This window comes from Camelus bactrianus, chromosome 13 (assembly GCF_048773025.1).
Source record: "Camelus bactrianus isolate YW-2024 breed Bactrian camel chromosome 13, ASM4877302v1, whole genome shotgun sequence".
Taxonomy (NCBI): Eukaryota; Metazoa; Chordata; class Mammalia; order Artiodactyla; family Camelidae; genus Camelus; species Camelus bactrianus.
The window spans coordinates 8,132,634-8,153,834 of record NC_133551.1 but is presented as its reverse complement, the minus strand read 5'-3'; the positions used below and the strand labels follow the sequence as shown (position 1 = coordinate 8,153,834).

General features: G+C 45.6%; 1 protein-coding gene across 5 annotated transcripts in view; it reads right to left on the bottom strand.

The window, feature by feature from the left end:
* Nucleotides 1–21,201, bottom strand: part of LOC141579551 (uncharacterized) — a 139,538-nt gene that overhangs the window by 43,726 nt on the left and 74,611 nt on the right. The window lies entirely within an intron of this gene.

Sequence of the window (21,201 nt, the reverse complement as noted above, 5' to 3'; positions counted from 1 at the left end):
AACGATATTACTCAAATTTCACAAATAAGGAAATGTACTTAAGCCATGAAAACAACTTACATATTCACCATCAAGAAAGAAAAGAGTAAAGATTTTACTTATAATATTCACTGACAATCTTTTCTTCCATATTAAGACTACATAAAACCAATTCAGTCTTTGTAAGTATTTCTGTCAATAAGGGCCACTAGAGAAAAACAAGTAACATCATTAACAGTGGTTGGACTTTCAAAGCCCACTTCTCTTTGGCACTATAATTGTTTTTAATGTTTTGTTTTTTGTGCTAACAGACCACTAAATTAAAAAAATTAACTTTTTAAGTAATTACATGAGAATTAAACATTTGTGAAAATGTACAATTTTAATTTATGACACTCTGTCTCACATTCTCACTGGTGTCTCTCCTTTGAAGGCCTCATAAGGCTGAGATCACAAAAATCGGCCATTTATGGAGTCACAGCAGTTCGGGTAACCACTCAACGGGAGGCTGATTAGAGGAGCAATTAAGAATGCATCCTGTGCAGCCTGGGTTCCAGCACCGAGCTAGCCACCGCCAGCTGGGTGTGATTTAGGACAAGCTGCTCCATCTCTCAATCCCTCAGCTGCAAAAAAGGAGACAATGATACCTACCCTCAAACACCTGCTATGAAGTAAAACATGAGGAAAGCATTTTAGTGTTAGGTAGGTGTCCACTCAGAGCGAGTTTGGTCATTATGATGATGAGGATGGCTGTTAATAAATTAAGCTAGACCAAAAAGGAGAAATCACCTTAAAGGAGAAACATTTTAATTCAATCAGCATTTCCTTTTGGATGGATTGCAGAAAGTTCTATTGATGTTTTTAATAAACCAAGTTTTGTCCATTAATTATAGATTTACAGGTTCATGGACAAGTCTCCAGAAAAAGAATTAGAGGCCTCTAACTTCTGAATACTAAGAAAGTAAATTAAAAAAAAAATCATTTGGGAGATTATACCTCATTTGGGAGAGTATGTGCTTAGCATGCATGAGGCCCTCACTTCAGTCCCCAGTAACTCCATTTAAAAACTTTCTTTTTTAAGAAATGGAGAATTAAAGCAAAAAGATGGAGGAATACAGAATTTTTTAGAGACTCATCTCAGATTTAAGATGGGGAGAAAACATCCATTTCTCAGAGGAAATCTTGAGAACTATGTAAACAGGATCTGAGATGTCTAGTCTTCTAACATTATTCATGAATTCATATTACCAAGTCTTAAAACTACCTGATAACCCACAGAGGTGATACTGATCGTAACACCTGCCAACACGGATCGAGCTCCCGCTAGGACTGCTCTGTTCTGACATCTCTGCTCCTGAGGCCTGACCAGGCTGAGAGCACTAAATTCGGTCATTCATGAGCATCTCGTGTAAGTCCTCCATGTGTGCTTCTAACTCTCCCCTCACCAGCCCCTCTGAGGGAAGCACTGTTATCATCATCCCCACCCGCAGATAAGGCCACTGAGGCACAGAGACGAAACCTTCCCAGGTCACATTGGCATTAAAGGACGTCTGTATTTCTGCTGTTTTCCTTTTGACAAAGTAATCTGAGATATCAATTCAAGGGAGACTGTTAAATAGTCAAGTCTGTCAGGTCTTCACCTCAAAGAGCAGATACTATAAATTCCTGATGTAGGATGAGGCTGCCGCCACAAACTGACTCAGCTTGAAATTAATATCCAAGATGAAGCAGCGGATTCATGTAAATATTCACGACTGTCAACTCCGCTCTCGGGTCTGGGCCCTTCACTGCCTGAACGGGGGTGAAATCCCCACCCGTGTCAGGGAGGGACGCGCAGCTCTTCCGGGACTCACCCAGGATTCACGGGCTGTTTCCCCCCACAGGCTGTCCTCAACGATTAAAAAGCTCTCAAGATTTTTACACCATGCAAAACTAAAAGACATTTCTGCAGATGGAGCACTTTCTCAGGCTTAAACCTTTTTTGCCTACACTCAGCAAGGGGCAAAAAAAAAAGAAACATGACTCTACAAAGTCTCTGACCCTCACCACTCACGGGAGTAGAACGGCCACAGCAGCAGATGAGTCTTCTCATTGCACGATGAGAACAAAATAAAGCCGCCCCAACAACAGGCACTCCCAGAGACAGAGCTCAGCAGTCTTCTGCACACTCACAGTTGTGCAGCCCTCACCACCATCTATTTCCTGAACACTTCATCACCCCAGAAGAAACCTCCTGTCACTAACAGTCACTCCCTAATCCCCCTCCACCCAGCCCCTTTCAACCATCACCTGCTCTCTGCCTCTGCATGTGCCTTTTCTGGGCATTTCAGATCACTGAAATCAACAATATGTGGCCGTTTGTGTCTGCTTCCTTTCACTTAAAATGCTGTTTTCAAGGCTTGTCCATTTTGAAGTGGTATCAGCATCTCTCTCTCTCTCTTTTTTTTTTTTTTTTTGAAAACGTTAAAGTTTATTAGAAGGTAGTAAGTACTATCAAAAAGAGTACGGTGGAGCATAAGTGATTGGGTTTCAAAGGGAAAAGTGTGGGTTGAACAGTCAGGGAGGAGTTCCCAGAACAGGTGGCCTTTTTCATTTTCCTCTTTATTTGTTTTTTCTTTTTTATTCACTCTTACATGTGAATAATGTTCCACTACATGGAGATACTACATTCTGTTCTTCCATTCAGCAGCTATTTATGGACGAAGTCCAGTAGAATGAGTGTAAGAAGTGACTACCATTGATGGCATTTAAGCAAAGGGCAAGACGTGCTTTCAAAAAACAAGCCAACAAACAGAGGCACAAGGAAATTCAGTGCGTTTCTGAGCAAAGAACATGCTTGCTTCGGCAGGACTACCGTGCAGGGCTGGGGCGGATACTGGCAAGAATCACGGTGAGGGAGTCACCTGAGAAGACTCCCCACTGCAAGCAGCTCAGCCAATTCTCCCTCACCCTGTATTGTTAGAGCCATGTTTCTAGGTTACTCTTATTTCAAGTAATAGTACTTTAACTGCACATCTGATCATCTGCCTCAGACCACATTACCTAGAAGCCACAGAAAATCATTCACTGTCCGGAGCAGCTCCAGGACATAACGGTGATGGATCAGGGAGTCCAGCAGCATTCCAGCCTGCAGGCACAAACCCCACATGTGCCCTGGTGATGTCCGGAAAATAAAATGCATGGAAATATCTCATTGCTGGTACACGACATCTGCCCTCAAATTGCCCCAAAATCATGCTGGCAAAGCACTACTCAAACTTTTCACTCCAAAAAAAAAAAAAAAAATGCTAAGAAGGCAAATTTAGGCCCTTCCATTAAAAACCAGCAACCATCACTGCCAGTATCTGAGCTGGAATTCTCCTGACTTCAAAAACCACCGCGCAGTTACTTTTCAAAAGTGAAAGTCATATATGTATTCCACGTAGATGATATTACAGTAGGATTTTTCTTTTCAAAATTTCCAGTTGCAACATTAGCACAAGAAAGTTTATGTTTCAGCTTTAAAAAAATCAATTATCCTCCACTTTCTTAATTTTGAACCTATTATTATTTTATAAAGGGAGCTATGCTGCATATTATAAACCAACTGTTTGGTTTCTGCAAATAAGACCTTTATGGCCTCACTATTTCAGAGCAAACTTTAATGATGTTTTGAGAGGTGGGGCCTGGGGCGCTCACTAACAGCTCTTTAAATACTGACAAGTATGTGCTCTTAAGTAATGCAAAGGCTCTAACTCCACACTAGCTCAGAAAGCAAAGAAACTGCACCAAAGACTTACTTTAAAATTTTAATATATTCCTATTGTTTTGAATATTAAAGTTCTTAAAAGATATGATTATTTTTGAGAAAGCCAACAGCTGTATTAAATTTCCTCTCACCAAGAAAACAATCTTTATCAAGAATAAATACCCCATGGAAATCGAAATGACGGGAGGTTTCTAGCTAAGTGAACATGCAGATCTGAACACAAACCTAAATCCTATCAGATCTCACTCGAACGAGCTCAACAAAGTCCTGGGCTACCCTGGAACTTAGCTCTTCTTTTCCAAAAGCTGGCTGAGCTAAGATCATCACACAAGGCAGGGAAGGAGAGAAGACGAAAGTCCACCTGGCAGCCTCCATCTGTTTTCTTCCAGCCAAAAGTCGCCTCTAGGGTCGCCCTGCTAACAAGCCCTCCCCATAAGGAAATCCGGCATCCACACTGCCCCTGCCGTCCCCAAGCAGTCCCGACGCCTCTCTCCCAGCCTGTGAATGTTCTTCTAATGACCCCCCCTGTTGGTGGCACCCTTCCCCTCTTCCCTGCTACACACACACACACACACAGAGCCACAGCAGTCTTCCCAAATCACAAATTTGATTACATCACCCCCACTTCAAACCCTTCAGAGGCTCCCTGGTGGAATTCTAGCCCCACCCCAGACACTGCTCACCCAGCCTCACCTCAGTACACAGGTCCCCAGTGACCTCAGGGGCCCCCTGACTTGCTCCTACTTCCCACTTGTCTCCAGGCTCATTTTGACTGTTTCCCAAGGAAGCCTTCCCTCCTTCCAACTACCACAATTTGTTCCTCTATTCCTAGAACATTCTAGGCTAAGTCAACTTCTGACAATGCTAAGCTCACAAGAAGCAAATACATTTTGCTTACTAATGTGGCTCCACCCTCTCTCCCCTAGACACACAGAAGTGCACGTGTTATGAATAAACGAATGACGGGGTGGGTCTCAAAGGGACAGACATACCTACTCTCACCCGTCCCGACCCTTGTGTCTGTAGAATATCAGAAGAAAAACCAGAATTACCTTTCCTGAGGGTCACTTTCTGATGACACCCTTCACTGACTACTGTGTCAGTTCTAGTAAAACCCAAGCTCTTCCAAAGCCCTCCATCCCGGACTCTCTCCAGTGTCCTCACCAGCAGGGGCACCTTCCACCCTGGACCACACAGGGCACTCTCCCCGTTTCCCCACGCCAAAAGCCTCCAGGCATCTGCCCGGGCTGCACCTGCCACCTGAGCCACATTCTTGACTACTTCTCCTGGCTGACACTCTGTCCTCACAAATGAATGTAGAGTCCATTTCTTCCAGGAAGTCCTCTCTGATAATGTCCTTTAGGTCTTGGTTGGGCTTCATCTATAGCAGCAGTACATGGTGACCAACCGGGTGTTTGCCCGCTCCTTTGAGACCACGAACTCTTGGGGGCCACGTGGGAAGGAGTGAGAGATTACAAGAGGGGTGCGGGAAGCAAAAAGCAAAAATCACAGCCCAAGTCCCAAATTCAAGGATACTTTCTCAGGAAAAAGTATAAACAATTTCACACGTGTGCAATTTGGCTACTGTTTTTGTGGCTTGTGGACAGCAAGAACTTGGTGTTCTAGTCCAAAACCAAGATTACATGCAAAGAAATGTATATATTCATATCCAAAGGAAACCAGAGCTGCTCAACAACAGTTTGCAGTTAGAATTGAAAGGAACTTTGATAAAGGCAATCTCTCTCTCTCTCTTCCTTCTTTTCTGGCATCATATAATTTTAGAAGTATTTGCGTGACCAAGAGATGGCTACAGCCCGTGATTCTTCACTGAAGTGTTTGGGGCTGAGGAAGACCAGATTACATTCACTGCATAAATGCAATCACACCAACACACTGATAGGTGCCGTGGTGGTGGAGCTGATGTTCCAAAGCAGGCAACCTTATTCTGTAAGAGAGCTCTAAATAGAAAGTAAGAAATGCAATGTTCTGTAGTCAATTTCATTTGCTATATGGGTCATTAATTGATAGTATATCTTGTCTAATGAAACCCAAAAATAAATTGTCAAAGTCGATTTTCTTCATCTGACCATTTTATGCTAACTTTGGATATTAAACCCTCACTCCATAAGTAAAACTCAGGCCTACGCTGCAGCATAGTTACATCCCGTGGAAGAAAGCCGATCAAGGGAGAACTGGAGAGTTTCCCTTCAGAAGCTGCTAAGTCTGGTTTTGCACCTGTACGTGATTTGCAACCACGTCATCGAGAATGGAGAAAACCTAACAACTGTGGGGCGAAAAGCACTGCGGTGCTTCAGAAAAATCAAAGAACGCTGAGCTTTGTGAAACAGTCCTGAGGCACTTAAATCGTACTTTTTCTGAAAGGCTCCAAAACTGACCCAATTCACCATTCCAGGTTCAACAGGGAGGTACCGGAATTAGTAGAGAAAACATGCCCTTGAAGTCTGACAAGGCCTTGCTTGAATTCTGCTGCAGCATTTACTAGCCACTAAACGGACCAATTCTTTAACCCTCTGAGAATGCTTCCCGATCTGCAAAAGGGGGCTGCCACCGCCCACCTGGGAAGCATGGATGTGAATTCAACACGCAAGTAGGGTGGCCGACTGGTACCTGACACGGGGCCTGGCTAGTTTCCCTCCGCTGCCCTTCTCCCCCTTTAAACTTGCACTGTTCCCCCGGTAAGGATCAAAACCACGGAACAGAATGCCCGATTTTTCTGTGTATCCCCGGATACATGACTTACCCTTAGGAGGCCAGAAAAACTGCTTCCTCCCCAGTCACTATCAACGTTCTTAAGATTCTGGGTATTTTTAACTCTATTTTCCAGGGAGACTATTCCAGACCTTTCCAAGCACCATTCTCCAGGTTGGCTCCCCTCCCAGCACCCATCCTTTCTCACTTCAGATACTCTGTATGATTGCCTTCTGTTCATGGGAAAGCGAGTCCGGTAGGGTGTGGACTCCCAAGGACTCCACCCTCCCTCACAGGTGAGTGTGACTACCTTCTGCCCACTCCTCACTCCAACTCCAGCTTCTAAGAAATCTACCCTCCAGGACCCTGCAGACTCTGCATCTTCCCAAGACACACACGTGGCCACGACCCTCCCTTCAGATTTCTTCCTGGCTGGCCCTGCACACACCCCAGCCCCTTAAAGATAAATGGCATTTGGCTGAAAATCGCAAATGCCGCTGACTGACACACCAAAGCTGCATGGTCTGGGCTTTCCTCCAACCCAGGCAGGGCCCTGCCCCGCCTCAGCCTCAGTCTGCAGCTCTCGAGATGATGTAATTCACATGCAAGGCTATGAACACCAGCTAAGAATGACGATTCCCAACGTGTATCTATAGTCCGGCTCCTTCACCTGAGCCACAATCTCATAGACACGAGTGCCTCTTTGAAGTCCTAACTTGGATGACAAATGGCATCTTAAAAATGCCTCATGTTCACCATTTAATCTGGAATTCGATTCCTGGCAGGTACCTCCCAGACTCCCCATTTTAGTAACAGCCCCAGCACCCAACTATGTGTTTGAGGTCACATTCAATTTCCAATGTTCCCTCCCCTAATCCCTGCCCTGGAATCAGTCCTATTATTTCCGTCACTAAGCCCATCTCAAATGTGGTTCTACAGGGACCATGGCCGTAACCCCCCAAGTTCACAGCATGGTACACTGACTAACAGTCCTCCGTAGGGTGCTCCCTGGAGGGGGAGGCATCTCCTGCCGCTGGTCACCTCAGAAGGCACTGGATTCTCACAAAGGAGGCCCAGGAGAAGGGACTCAAGGTTCTCCCGTGGTCTGAGCTTTGAAGGGCCCGAGGTCTGGGGGAGCTCCTAATTAGCAGCCACACTTGCCAGTGAGCAGATGAGGATGGAGGAACCCAGGCACGGCTGTTCTCACTCCAACCCCTGGGCTCTCGGGAGCCACGGGAAAGGCCTGTGTCCAGGGCACAGCCCGGCCATCACAGATCCCAGCCAGCATTAGCCAACCCGGACAGCCTAGACTCCATCTAATTGTGACACTTACTTCTGTTCTGTTCCCCACCCAGAATGTGATGGACTCATTCAGATATTATGGCCTGTCTCAAGCGATACAAATTCAGTGATAAATGAAGTGCCCACATTTGGACCAGAGCATGAAAGGAGAAACAAGGCCTCATGTTCAGCATGATGGTGGTGGCCAAACCCTTCCACCGAGTGAGATGAAGCATGATGGGGGTGAGAATCCAAGGTCCTAGGTCGGCCAAAACATCTTCCTTCAAGGTTGGCTGGGGTGTTGCAGACTCCCTACCGCAAACTAACTACACGGCCGTCAGTGGTGGACGTCAGCTGCAACAGACACGGAGTCAGCTATTTATGCCAACATGGGTTAAAAGTAAAGGCCGTTGCAGGGAGGCCTGCACGGCTGCTGAGGCAAAGCACAGACCCGTCTCTGAATGCCCACTGGCTGGAGAAGAGAGGAAGCTACGGTCCCCTTTAGCGGTCGCTGTGTCAACAAGATCCAGGTGAGCCAGCTACTTAGGAGAAGGCCATGTTTTCCTGATACTCAGAAAAACCAGCCTCGTAAAGGGAACACAAGAGTGGCATGGATTTTAGACCCCACTAAGCCACTTTATGAAGGCAAAGTAAAGTAAATGGCACAGGGATGTTGAATGCAAAAAAAAAAAAATTAAATAAGTAAACGGTGACTGCTTCCTCCAACAGCGTCCCCTGCAGCTGCACACCCATGAGCCTGCCACTCTCTCACCAGTGACCGCTGGCCAGGAAGTGCCATCACGCACGTCACACAGTGACAGCCAGGAACCGCGTGAAGAGCACGTTTGTGTAAAAGCAGGAATCGAGCAAGATGCTGCAGAATTTGACTTTACAAGTTTAAATACTCCATGAAAAGAATCCCTCAGCAGCCGCCTAAATCAATTCGCATCTCACTTCTTCAAAACAATCAAACAAATTTAATAAGGGCGCATTTGTCACCAAATATAAGGAGGACCAAACAGGTTCCTCAAAGCAAGGATTTTAACAGGTATCAAACACCAGTGGGTGATGTGCTAACAAAGCAAATATTCCAAAAAATTAGAAAATAAAAAATGACTAGGATAATACATGGATCAAGGCAACTGTTAAGTTTTTGCTCTTTAAAGCGATGGAGACTGTACGGAGGGCAATCTGGATATTTCCAATGCAGGGTGTGCACAGCCCACATTTTCAGACGCAACAACATGCTCACTTGGCAGTACAAGAGAAAAAGAATAAAGAAAAAGGAAAAGAGGAACAAGAGAAAATTAGAAACACACAAGAACAAAAATGATTTTGACAGCATATACAAGAATTTATGTGAGTGTGTGAGGCCAGGGATGCTGGGACGGTGAGACCCACACTCACCTCCTGCTCCGGGGAAGGCAGGGGCCTGAGGGGAGTGGCGCTGCCGGGGGACCCCAACATGATCAGCGCCCCTAACCAAAACTCCACCTATATGCGTCTAGGCAGATTTTGAGCTACAAAATGTGGTCGCATTTCAGGCTGGACAGTTTTACTCACTTCCACCAAGAGTAGCAGGAGAGAATTAGGCTGTTCCTGTACCAAAGCATTGTTTAAAAAATTAATGACTGTGGAATAGTAAAAGCAAAAATTCAGTAAAAGTGACTGGAGGAGAATGTGCTTGACCCGAGCTCACTGGCCACGTTATCTCACTGACGTTAAGATGCTGGCTGAGCCCTTATGGTACCAAAACAGACAGACCCACCAGGAGGGAGGTTTAATGCGCTGCTGTATTTTGATGCCGAGAGCCATGCCTGGTACACGAGGTTCTGGGTAAACAATGGTGACAGTGTCAACCACTATGGGCTAAGCACACATCCAGCTACTCCGCCAAATCCCAAGGGCAGACTTCAAAAGGCAAAAACAAGTTGGCATTCTCTGGTGGGTCTGCAGAGTCAGAGCCAAGCAGTTGCTGAGCAAAAATGTCACCAGTGCCTCCTATGACAAAAGAGGAGGCACTGGCCTGGGGCTGGGGCAGGGCTCTAGGCTTCCACTGCTCACCAACCAATCTGTCCAGGGGGAGAAGGTGGTCTCTGCGTATGTTGCACCTATGCACCTACCTTGACTGACGCCTGGGGGCTCAGCAGGGGGTGACATGTGAGGTGAACGGAGCCAGCCTCGGTGTAGCACGGTGCTGGCAGCTATGCCCTCAGCAGCGCCCAGGCTCCTAAACCTGACACCTCGTCTCCAAGGAGCAGAAGGGGAGTGCGGGCATGAAGATCACAGGGCCCTGTGAGGACAAGTACAGGCCATGACATGCCTTGCCCATTCCTTAAGCCATAGAGTTATGTCCGGGAGGAACAGAAAATTCATCCAGAGCCCGCTAGGCACCTCACACACGTGGGGGACTCGGGTCCCCTGTGCCTATCACTCACAGGGCTGGTCTGGACATTCTTTTTATCAATTCTCTGGCATCTTCTCCTCCAACTTACCAACAAACAGAAAGTAGAATCTGATCTTAGTTAATTTCAAGAATCACAGAGCACCGCCTCCACAGTGGGCCCGGCAGCCGTGCCAGGTCCTCCGACCGTCACCTGTCAGACCGCCATGAGTACTCTCCAGACTCAAGGCCTGAGGCCGTAGGCCGTGGGCACACAGCTTCCCTCACTCTCCCCAGCAAAGGGGGACCACCTCTCGGCAAAGGCATGTCACCCTCTTCTGCACGAAGGACAGCACTATAGATACACGGGGAAACAGAGCAGATGGTGGGGGGGGGTAGGCAGCCCAGAAGAGCTCGTCTGTAATTCCGAGACAAAGTGGGGCCGTTGACTTAATCACAGGGACAAAGTGAGGATGAACATTTCCCTGCTCTTTCCCATACTCCGTGATACGCCTTTCCCTGCATAAGGAGTTCATTCGGAAGTCCCTGGCGGTGATTCTGATGTCCTAACATGGCATGCTGGCTGTCGGGCAGGAATAGAGGGCCTGAGCCGAACAGGTGCTGGGCCTGGGAGGCAGGAGACACCGGCTCCAGCCCCAGCTCAACCAGCGCCTCGTTCTGCCTCTCGGGATTCAGCATCTCATCTACAAGCAAAGGGATGAGACTATCTTAAGACAGGCTGCCCAACATAAATGAAATGAGAGCCATGTAAAGAAAGTTTCCCAGTTGCCACATTTAAAACGGTAAACAAAGAAACAAACCAAGAAACAAAAAACAAATACTAGAAAATGATTTTAAGAACAAATCTTAACCTACTGTATGTAAAATACTATCATTTTGACATGTAATCAATATAGGAAGTGATAAGATAGTTTACATTCTTTTTACTAGACAAGTCTCAGCGTCTGATGTTCATTTGACCTACAGCAAATCTCACCTCAGAGCAGCCTCCTCCCCAGCTCTCCTAGCATCAGTGGCTGTGGCTACTCTATTGGACAGCAACTCCAGGGGTCCCACCAGGGTCCTGGCTGAAAACCTGGAGTAAGTGTCCACAATAACCCTAAAAGGATCTCTCTGAAACAAAGGCGGATTCACTTTTAAATGTCTGTAAACCGGCGGGCTGGACCTCCCTCCACCCTTGGCTACAAGAGAGTCCTCTTCCTTGCTGATCCCTTTCTGGATGTAGGGAAGAAACCCGGCACACAGCCAGGGTGGACTGGCCTCCAGGTAAACTTACCTGCTTTCTGTGTCCAGTCCCATGATGTCCTCCTTCTCAAATGGGATGCAGAGAAGGAGGATCTTGTCCCCAGAATTGTCGGATGCACAGTCCAGCCTCTTGGACTTGGGCAAGATGAAGAGTGACTCAGTGAAGTCCTTGATCCTCTTCTCCACCACCCTGCAGTCCTCGTAAATTGAAGGCCACTTTGGTGCGCGGCTGCTCGGCCACCTCCCCATGCAGCAGAAAGTCAAAGAGCTGAGAGTCATAGAGCGTGGTGCCATACAGCTCCTCTGCACGTGGAGCTTTTCGAAGCCTTGGCCGAGAGGCAGTCAGTAATGATGACAAGGCCCAAGACCTTGCGCTGGGTCTGGAAGTCGCTCCACCCATTCTTGGGCGCATAGTGGTGCCTGTAGTGGATACAGTTTGCCCACTGGGAGCCGCACGGACTGATCTGACTCACCAAGGTGATTCACTTATAGATGCAAAAGAAATTCTCCTCTGAGATGATCCCCACCTGTTCGACCACCACGGGGAAAGTCTGGTGGTCCTCAGCACACTGCTCGTAGTCAGGGATGCTCATGTTGCAGGCCCTGACGAGAGGGCAGAGGAGATCGAGGTACATACTGTACTGTGGGCTGCAGGCCCATCTGGGTTGTGGTGACCTGGTGTGTACCAACCAGAAGGCAAGGGAAGCTCAAGTAAATCCGGGGGTACAGTTTGTCCTCAGAGTCTTCAAATGGCTACCGTAGCTCGGATCACATTACCCAGCTTTTGGTCTAGGCTTTCTGCCCTGCAGAGAAGGGTCATTTCTTGTTTTCTGTTTCCAAGCACCTACCAAGGCCCTGATGCAAAGTCACTGCTGAAAAATGCTGAATAAGGAAGTGAACAAAGGAAGTGCTTTCCCCAACCTCCTTCAGCAGAATATAAAGAAAAGGACTACAGTGGGATCAAAAGATCTGGTTTTCTATCCAATTTATTTGAACTCCTAAGCTTCAGAATAATGGATAAGAAAACTTGCCTTGGGGAGGAGGGTACAGTTCAGTGGTAGAGCACGTGCTTAGCATGTACGAGGTCCTGGGTTCAAACACCAGTACCTCATTTTAAAAAATGAAACAAATAAATAAACCTAATTACCCTCCTGAAAAAATATTTTTTAATTCAAAATTCAAAAAAAAAACCTTGCAATTGACACAACATTGTAAACTTGACTATACTTCAATTAAAAAAAAAAATCTTTGTCTTACATGAATATATCTGGATTACAGAAGTCTGCAAATGTAAAATGCCTAGGGTACCACCTGCATAAAAAGGGGTGACTGTACAAATTTAGTATCGCTCCTTTATGAGCTATATTTCATCTGGGGGGGTTATAACTTCTTAGAGCTAATTTTCTCAGATTAAAAAATATAAACAATACCTGATTCTCAGGACTGCTGAAGAATCAGATAACCCTATGAAAGCATCTGACCCACAGAGGTTACTCAATAATGTTTGTTGAATGAATGAATAAACCAGCAAAATGAATGCTGCTCCCTGCCACAGACCATCATAATGGTACTACCTGGAAATCCCAAGCCCACGTTCCATCCGTCTCGACACTAACCATGTGGGTGACCTGGTCAGGCCTGTGTGATTCTCTAAGCCCCAGTTTAATCGTGAATAAAATTAGGGCAATAAAACAAACCTCAAATTGTTAGTGAGTCAGTAATGAATTGTACCCCAAACTTGCAAGTTGGAACCATTAAGGAAAACTATACAAAGGGTCCATAGGCCCTCTCCATATTATCTCTTACAACTACATGGGAATCTACATTATATCTCAAAATAAAAAGTCTAATTTTTTAAAGAGGCTATTGAGGTTAAATGAGCTCACTGTCTCAAATAAGGAACACAAAGCACAAATAGGACAATGCCCAGCACATGAGATACACTCAGTTAACATTCCCACTCAACCCATTGTTCCCTCCAACTTCAGAGCAAGAGGATGGGTCCTCGTGGCAAGAGGCCACTGTACCTGAAGCTAACAAAACTAATGGTGCCCACTTCCAAGAGCTCCTGTCATCACCCTTGTTCTAATTTTCTATTAGTAATTTTTTTCTTTTTATTAAATAGAAACTCCCAATTGCATAGCCTTCACCTGACTAGACATCATGATGGCAGCCCTTCAAAACCTGACCACAGAGATCATGATGGCAGCCCTTCTTGGTGAAACAATAAAATGAAAAGCCATTTCCACAAGACCTCTGTGTAAATCTACTAGGGAACTTAATCCTGGACTGAGGAAGAGGACTGGGGAGGAGGGGGCAATCAGGTGCACAGAAAACTATGGGCCACCTGTCCCACGATGGACTTTAGACTCAACCCTCACCCTCCAGGAAATTCAAAATACACACCGACAGATTGCTATGGACAAGATTTTTTTTTTTTAAACAAATCCCTGAATCCCTAGCAGGTCTTATTTCTACCGAAACACCAATGGATTATGTGTATAATGTTTCACAAAAGCCCTAAAATATTATCACGCCAACTTGACACATCAAGAAAAACTGAGGTAGAGAAGTTTATCACATTGTACATGATTAGAGAGAGGCCACGTCAGACACCGTATTTAAATCCAAGCCACTGCTCCAGTGCTCACACTAGAAAGTGTGACATACTGCACCTTTCCTGCCCTCTCCCTGCAATAAATCTCTGAAGAGTCTTTTCTGTGCCACCTGGAATCACAATCACATCAATTTTCCACAAAGTGCTTTGTCACTCCTTGGAGGCTGTATCAAAATCTAAAGGGTTGGGATTGGAGGAGTGATTTGCATTTTCTGTTTCTCAAAGGAAACATGGCTTTAAAAGAAACTGAAAAGCACATATCTAGTCTAAGACCTCATTGTGCAGAGAAAAAAATGGAGGCTCAGAAGAGATGAGGAAAGGTCCTTATTAATAAATATATCCTCAGCGCAGCACCAAGCCAGCCCTGGGCACTGCTGGGGGAGGATCTGGGAGACCCAGGAGAATGAGTGTTAGAAAAAGGAAAGAGAATAAGCATAAAAGGCCCTGTCTCTACACCACCATACCATGGAATTCCACCAAATTACCAAGTAAGGGTGCAGCCAATATTAAGGTGGGCTAAGCAGGTTATAGAAACCTGGAAGTCTCAACCATATTGGAAATTCCAACATTTACTATGTTTTTTTCCCAGTTCAAGCATCAACTCAGTGGGAACTCTGTACCAGGGACTACACGAGTCCTGGAGTTCTCCCAAATACAGACCTATATTACCACGTGTACAAACCACATAAAGGCCACCAGAAGAAAAGCACCCACAGATGGAATTACTGAAACTGAAAGCAGCCAACCAGCATATATTACTAAGAAAAATGATGCTCCTAGAAATGGACTCATGGACATAGAAAGCCAACTGTGTTTAGCAGGCAGGAAAGGGGGGATTAACAGATACACGTTAATAAATATAAAATAAATGACAAGGACCTACTATATAGCACAGGGAACTATATTCAATTTCTTGTAATGAGTTGTACTAAAAACAATCTAAAACATATTTATACACATATGCATATGTTTATAACTGAATCTCTGCTGTACACCTGAAACTAACATTGTAAATTGACTACACTTCAATAAAAATTAATTTAAAAAAATAAGTAAAAATAAAAGCAACGCCATTAAGAAAAAATAAAAGAACACTCTAATCCCCTTAGCTGTAGCTGCTGAAGAATTTTGGTTGCAAGCACCAAGTCCACTAGATCACTCCAGCACTGGCTGTCACTCTTTCTGACCATCAGAGAGTCACTTGGCTTCACTGAGGTTAATTTTCTCTTCTGTGAAAGGCTACAGTTGCAACTAATGATGTATAGAATCTCATCATTCACAAGCCCAACAATTAGTGAGGACTTCCCATGGGCCAGGCTCTGGAGAGATGAAAATATAGGGTCCCAGTTATATTCATGGGTAGAAGAAGTTTATGCCATAAAGACATTAATTCTTCCTATTTTGATAGACAGATTCATTGCAATTCTGATTAGAATTCCTACCAGATTTTTCATGGAATGTAACAAGTTAATTTATGGTCAAGAATAGGCAAGAAACTTCTTTAGAACCACCACTGGGGAGGGGTGGATTGGTCATTCATTTCCACTGGTCTTTCTGATGTGATGAAAATGTTCTGGAATAATAATTGTTGCACAAGTGTAAATATGCTAAAAGCTGCTGAATTGTACCATTTAAATGGGTGGACTTCATGGTGTGTGAACAATATCACAATAAAGCTGTTATATGAAAAAATATTTCTTGACAATTATTTTTCCCTCTATACTACTTAGTCTGCCCCACAATTTAAGAAAAACAAAAAACCAAAACAAACCAAACTGTGCCAGGAGCTCTTTAGGACTGCAATGTCCCTGGGTCTCCAACGCCTCTGGTGGTGCTGTTCCTGTTAACACACCAAGCTGGGCTGGGCTAGTTAGGGAATGTAACTGTCTTTTTAAAATCGATGGTCACACGTTTCACCCTGGGAGAGGGAAGGAAGGAGGATGACACAGCCTTATGCCTTCAGCTCATTTTTAACTGAACCAAGCCCTGCTATCAACACTGTAATCCCTCTCACTATAAAAACACATGACACCAACAAGCATCGCCATCATAACACCTGAAAGTGTTCAAGGTACTTACCTGGGGCAGAAACACTGAGGGAGGAGACAGAAGCTCGCTTGGCACTGAGGATCCCTTTTCCCAACTCCACCAGCAGCTGGGCTTTACAGCCGGAGGCTCTCAGCCCAGGGAGCAGCGCAGACGCCACTGAGCTGTTCCTCAGGGAGCGGGAAAGGAAGACCAGGGCAGCCCCGGAGTCGCGGGGCAGGGAAATGGGTGGAAACGCGGGCTGCAGCCCCGCTCGGTGGCCATCCACAGCCCCAGCCCCAGCTGCCCCGTCCGGGTCCGCAGACCCCGCCCGCCTGGGACGCAGCCCGCCCAGTTGTGGGGACGGGCCGGTGGCCGAGGAGAGGAAGCCCGGGAGGAGAGGACTCGCGGGCGAGAGAGGGGAAGGGGACGCCAGCAGCGGACTGAGTGGAGGCCGGCTGGGTGAGAGGCGGCAGGTGCACACCTGGCCCCGGGAAGCTGTGGCACTGGGGCACTGGGGCAGGTGGCGCGAGCAGAGGGGTCTGGCCCGAGCAATTCAGCTGAACACAGGCTGACTCGCGCCCTCGTGGTCTGTGACACGCGGACCGCCCTCCCGCAGCCACCTGACCCCTTTCCCGGGAGACCCCACATTGCACTTCCACAGCCAGAGGCACCGGCCCCAGGCAGGAGCTAAAGGCCTGCCGGGCGACAGAGCTGAGAAGCCTTTGGGGCTAATCCCCGGCTCGGAGCTGGAGCTTCCAACCCGCGGTCCAGCTGACACCGACCGCCCATGCGCAGGAGGGCCAGCAATCCGCTCTGGGTTCTGCGAGAGAAGGTGGGGCAGTGAGGGAGGGAAAAGATGGGAGGGGGAGGAGAGGAGGGAAAAAGTGGAGGGAGACAGATGGACAGGAAGAGCAGAGAGAAGGGAGGGATCTGGAAAGGGTAAGGTCCTAGCGGGGATGGAGAGAAAAAGCTTTACCTCTGGTGGCACCCTGAAGAAGGCGGCAGTCCTGCCTCTGTACCATTCTGTAACACTTCAAGGCCCGCAGCTCAAGTTTTACCTCCCTGATCCAGCCCTCCATCCGATGCTGCTGCAGAACCCCTACGGGTATCACACCTGTTGCCCCCACGCGGAGCAGGGTTTTCTGTTGGTCTGGGAACCAAGCACCCGCAGGTGTTGTCGCTCAGAACTACCTTGGGAAGAGTACATATTCCCCTTTTACACGCTGGGAAACAGGCAGGCACGATCTTTGCCTTAGCTCCACTGTCCCAGGTGTTGGGCTGGCAGGGAGCGGGGTGGTTCAAGATCAGAGCCCCAGACAGAGCAGACTGCCTGAGTGTTGGTGCATAGTCCCCATCCGTCCTGGGTAAACCACACCCCACCCTAGTGGAACCATCAAGGGCTCACAGTAGTTCCCTGGGTGTGGGAGAGCTGTCCTCATGTGAAGGAAAAGCCCAGCTGGGCTAACAAGCTAAGTCACAAATCTAAGTGTGATAAGTGTCGGTTTACTGATCTAAATTCTGCTGGGCTAACTCGTAAATCTGAAGTTTAGTGTCAGTTTACTGGGCTAACAAGCTAAGTCGTAAATCGAAGCTCAACAAGTGTCTATTACATGTTGACAAGCACCAGTGTGCGGATTCCTTGCTTTTTGTTGCTTGAGCCTTATTGGCTAATACACCCTTACTTGTAATTAACCCTTTAAAACTTCATGTGTATGTCTTGGAGGTGGGTGCTCAGAACTTCGGAGCAGAAGCCCCTTTGAGCCCGCCGGCATAATAAATCTGAGTACGCCAACACTCCGAGTGGTGATTGTTCCTTGGCTGGCCTGTTGTTTCCATAACACTCAGTTCCAGTGCCCAGCTTGCTAGGTATATAGGAGTGCTACCAAATCCAAATTCATTCTCTTCAGTGCAGGACAGGCCAATAAGTTGGGAGACCAGGTGTTGGGGCATGGAATAGCAAGTTTCTGTAGACCTAGATGGCAAACTAATGTCCTGGAAAACCATCTCCCCAAGTCAGAATTCAGGCTCTTTTCCTACGTGCTTGGTTGTTGCAATCTTCTTGGTGTAGGAATTCCTTCTTGTTAGAATCCTTTGTTCTTGCAGCTATCTGCCTGGGTCAAATCTCTGTAAACCTCTAACAAAACAAACGTTATTTTCTATTCTGCAATTTCTTATCTTTTTATGAATGAAAATGTGTTAAATATACTTAAAGATCAGAGCCTTCAGAATAGGTTCTCCTGTATATTTCAGGCTCTAAGCAACATTGTTTTACAAGCAAGATGAAGCCTAGGAGACAGAGCATAGGGTTAAAGTCAAAGGAAAAGATCTAATATGGAGTCAGATTTGTTCTGTTCTATTACCCAGGCAGAAGCCACTTGAGGATTTAAATCACATTAAGTTAAAAATAACTAAAACTTTAAAGGAATTTACATACATAGGTGGGAATGTGCATAGCATATCTGGAAAAGCACCCAAAGGATAGTAAACAGTGGCATCTCCAGGGAGGGCTGGAAGAACAGAGGATGAGGGAAAACTTCTTTCACTTGTGTATTTTTGTGCTCTGTTTGAATTTTTTTTAACCATTTGCATGTATTTCTTTTTCAGTTAAAAAAATGTGTAATGGAGCAAAGGAGTAACTAGCTCAGCAAATACAGCAGCCATGGAATCACTGAGTCATCACTTTTGATTTAAGCCAGGAAGCATTTATTGACTCTCACCTATGTGCCCAGTGCTGTTTTAAGACTTCTTTTATTATTATTATTATTATTATTATTATTATTATTATTATTATTATTATTATTATTACTATTATTACTATTATTATTTTTATTATTACTATTTTTATTATTATTATTATTTTATGAAATAATAACAAGGTATCCCTCACCCCTGCCCATGGCTGGTGGAAAACCAACTGAGTTTTTATTGAGTTGTTTTCCAAGGAGTAGAGATGAGTTATAAACTGAACACATCTTCAGGGCAAAACAGTCGGAGTGGTTTTCCAGCAGGCCAGACAGCTATGAAGGGTTTTCAATAGAGGCCCCCAGAGGCTGAGAGAGAAATCCTCGAGGACCCTACAAAAAGCTGCCCAAACTGTCTTCTCCATGGCAATACTGAAATAGGAAAGAACAAATCTGACTCCATATTAGATCTGTTCCTTTGACTTTAACAAAGCCAAGTTAATACTCTCCGGTCTTTTCATGGGTTATGATGTCACAGAGGAGATGGACAGGTCAACAAGGAACCACTCTGCCGTGATCACGGAGACGGGGAGCGGGATGGGCGGCAACATGTGTGACGCAGCTGTAGCCGTGCCCGCGTTTCTAGGCAGGTACCCAAAGTCGCCTCGACAAGATGTCAAACACTTGTGCCCACGTCCTCATCACCTGACATGTATTAAAGAGAAATGGAAATGTATAAAAGGCCAATACCCTTGGTGGGTACACCGTCCAAAGAGCAAAGTCACAGTTTGACAACTGGCCATCTCGGTTCCCTGGGCTTCATTCTTGGAGAACCTTAAAAACCACTCCTCTGTCCTTAAGAAGTGCTGCATATTTGTCCTATCTTTGGCTCAGGGATGGAGCACGTTCAAGTGAACTTTAATGTCTGCACAGATTTGACTGTCTTTCTCCAGGTTCACTTGTCCATTCTAAAGAGGCCTGAGCTAAGTCCATCCTCCATAAGTTCTATTCCCTCCAGTGAAAACTCATCGAGCCTGCAATTAAAAGCCAACTGAACAAGACTCTCCTCAGCTAAAAAGTTCACCCACTCTTCACTGATTTCTTAATCTCCTTTCCTAGCTAATTGCAACAGACTAACAACTCCCTCCACCAAGCTCCCCAACTATGTCAGTTTGTCTCCCCAAACAGAAAGTGAGGTCCATAAAAGAGGTGACTCCATAGTCACCTCTGAATTCCTAGCATACAGTAATGTTAAGAAGTAGAACTATGATTATGGCTTCTTTCCTTTAAAACCTTTCTGGTTATTTGATTGAGACCTTGGAAGACAGGTGTTTGCAGTCAAGTATCTTGATCCTCAAGACTCTGGAGGCCTTTTTCGGAATGGCTGCTCACTGATTCATTCAAACCACAGCTTCTCATTCCAGGAGTAGCTGTGATTCTCTGCCAGGAGTTTGTGGTTACTCTCATGCCAGAAGAGCTTTAAACTATATCCTTACATTGGATTTGTTATTTTTCCCCTCTTCCAAAAAATTGACTTTCCTTACTGTCTTACCTTGAGGAATTTTTTTTCATAGTTAACCCTTTTGTAAACCATGCTTCTCGGGATGGGCTTGGCCTTACATATGATCAGTCATCCAACTCCCAGTGTGAGAGGACTCGGGTTCACCTCCTACCCTCCTGTCAAGGCAACTGAAACTCAGTACAGGAGCCAACAGGCACCCCAGGGCTTCTAAGGCTCGTGTATCACCCAGAATCCCTGCTTTCTGGTTTGTCTTGGCTTCTGAGGATTTCCCCTCACTTTCTTCACAATTAGCTGTGCAGCTTGAAAGATGAAGAAAGAAGGTTTTATTTCTTGATCAGCATTTTAAGAAACTTGTGTAATGAAGGTTTTCACGAGTTTCTAGAACCCTCCGTTGCCGAGACAGAAAACACACTAGATATTTTCTAAGTTTAGCTATCATGTGTATTTTTTCTTTTCTTTTGTTTTCTTAACTGCAAATAGACATTTTTTAATTAAAAAAAATAAGGCCCCAAATAGGATAGAGACTTCAAGGGGCATACAAAATTAAAGGGCAAAGACAGAAAAATGATAAATACTCTACAAGGTTAATATAATACTTACACTATGGATCAGATCAGCAATTCTCAGTAACAGCTAATTGAAATATGCCCATGAGGTAAAACGTCTCTCCTGTCAGGAGATGGCTAACAGAAAATAGAATTAAAAAAACAAACTAAAATTCTAAGTCTGGGGAGGTACAGAATTCTACCAGCTAAATGTGTCTTCTTCTGGAAAAGAGGGAGGCTCACCAGCTCTTTACTGTGGAGCCTGAGCCCAGGGGATGGCGGTGAAGTGAGCTCTGTAAGTACCCAATAGCAAACTTGTGATGAATAAAGAGATGTGAGCTTTGATGACAGAGATGATAATACTATTCACTTGTCCTGTAAAGTATGTCTTCACGTTCAATGATCAATACCTCGGCGTCCTCAGGGATTAAGATTATAGGAA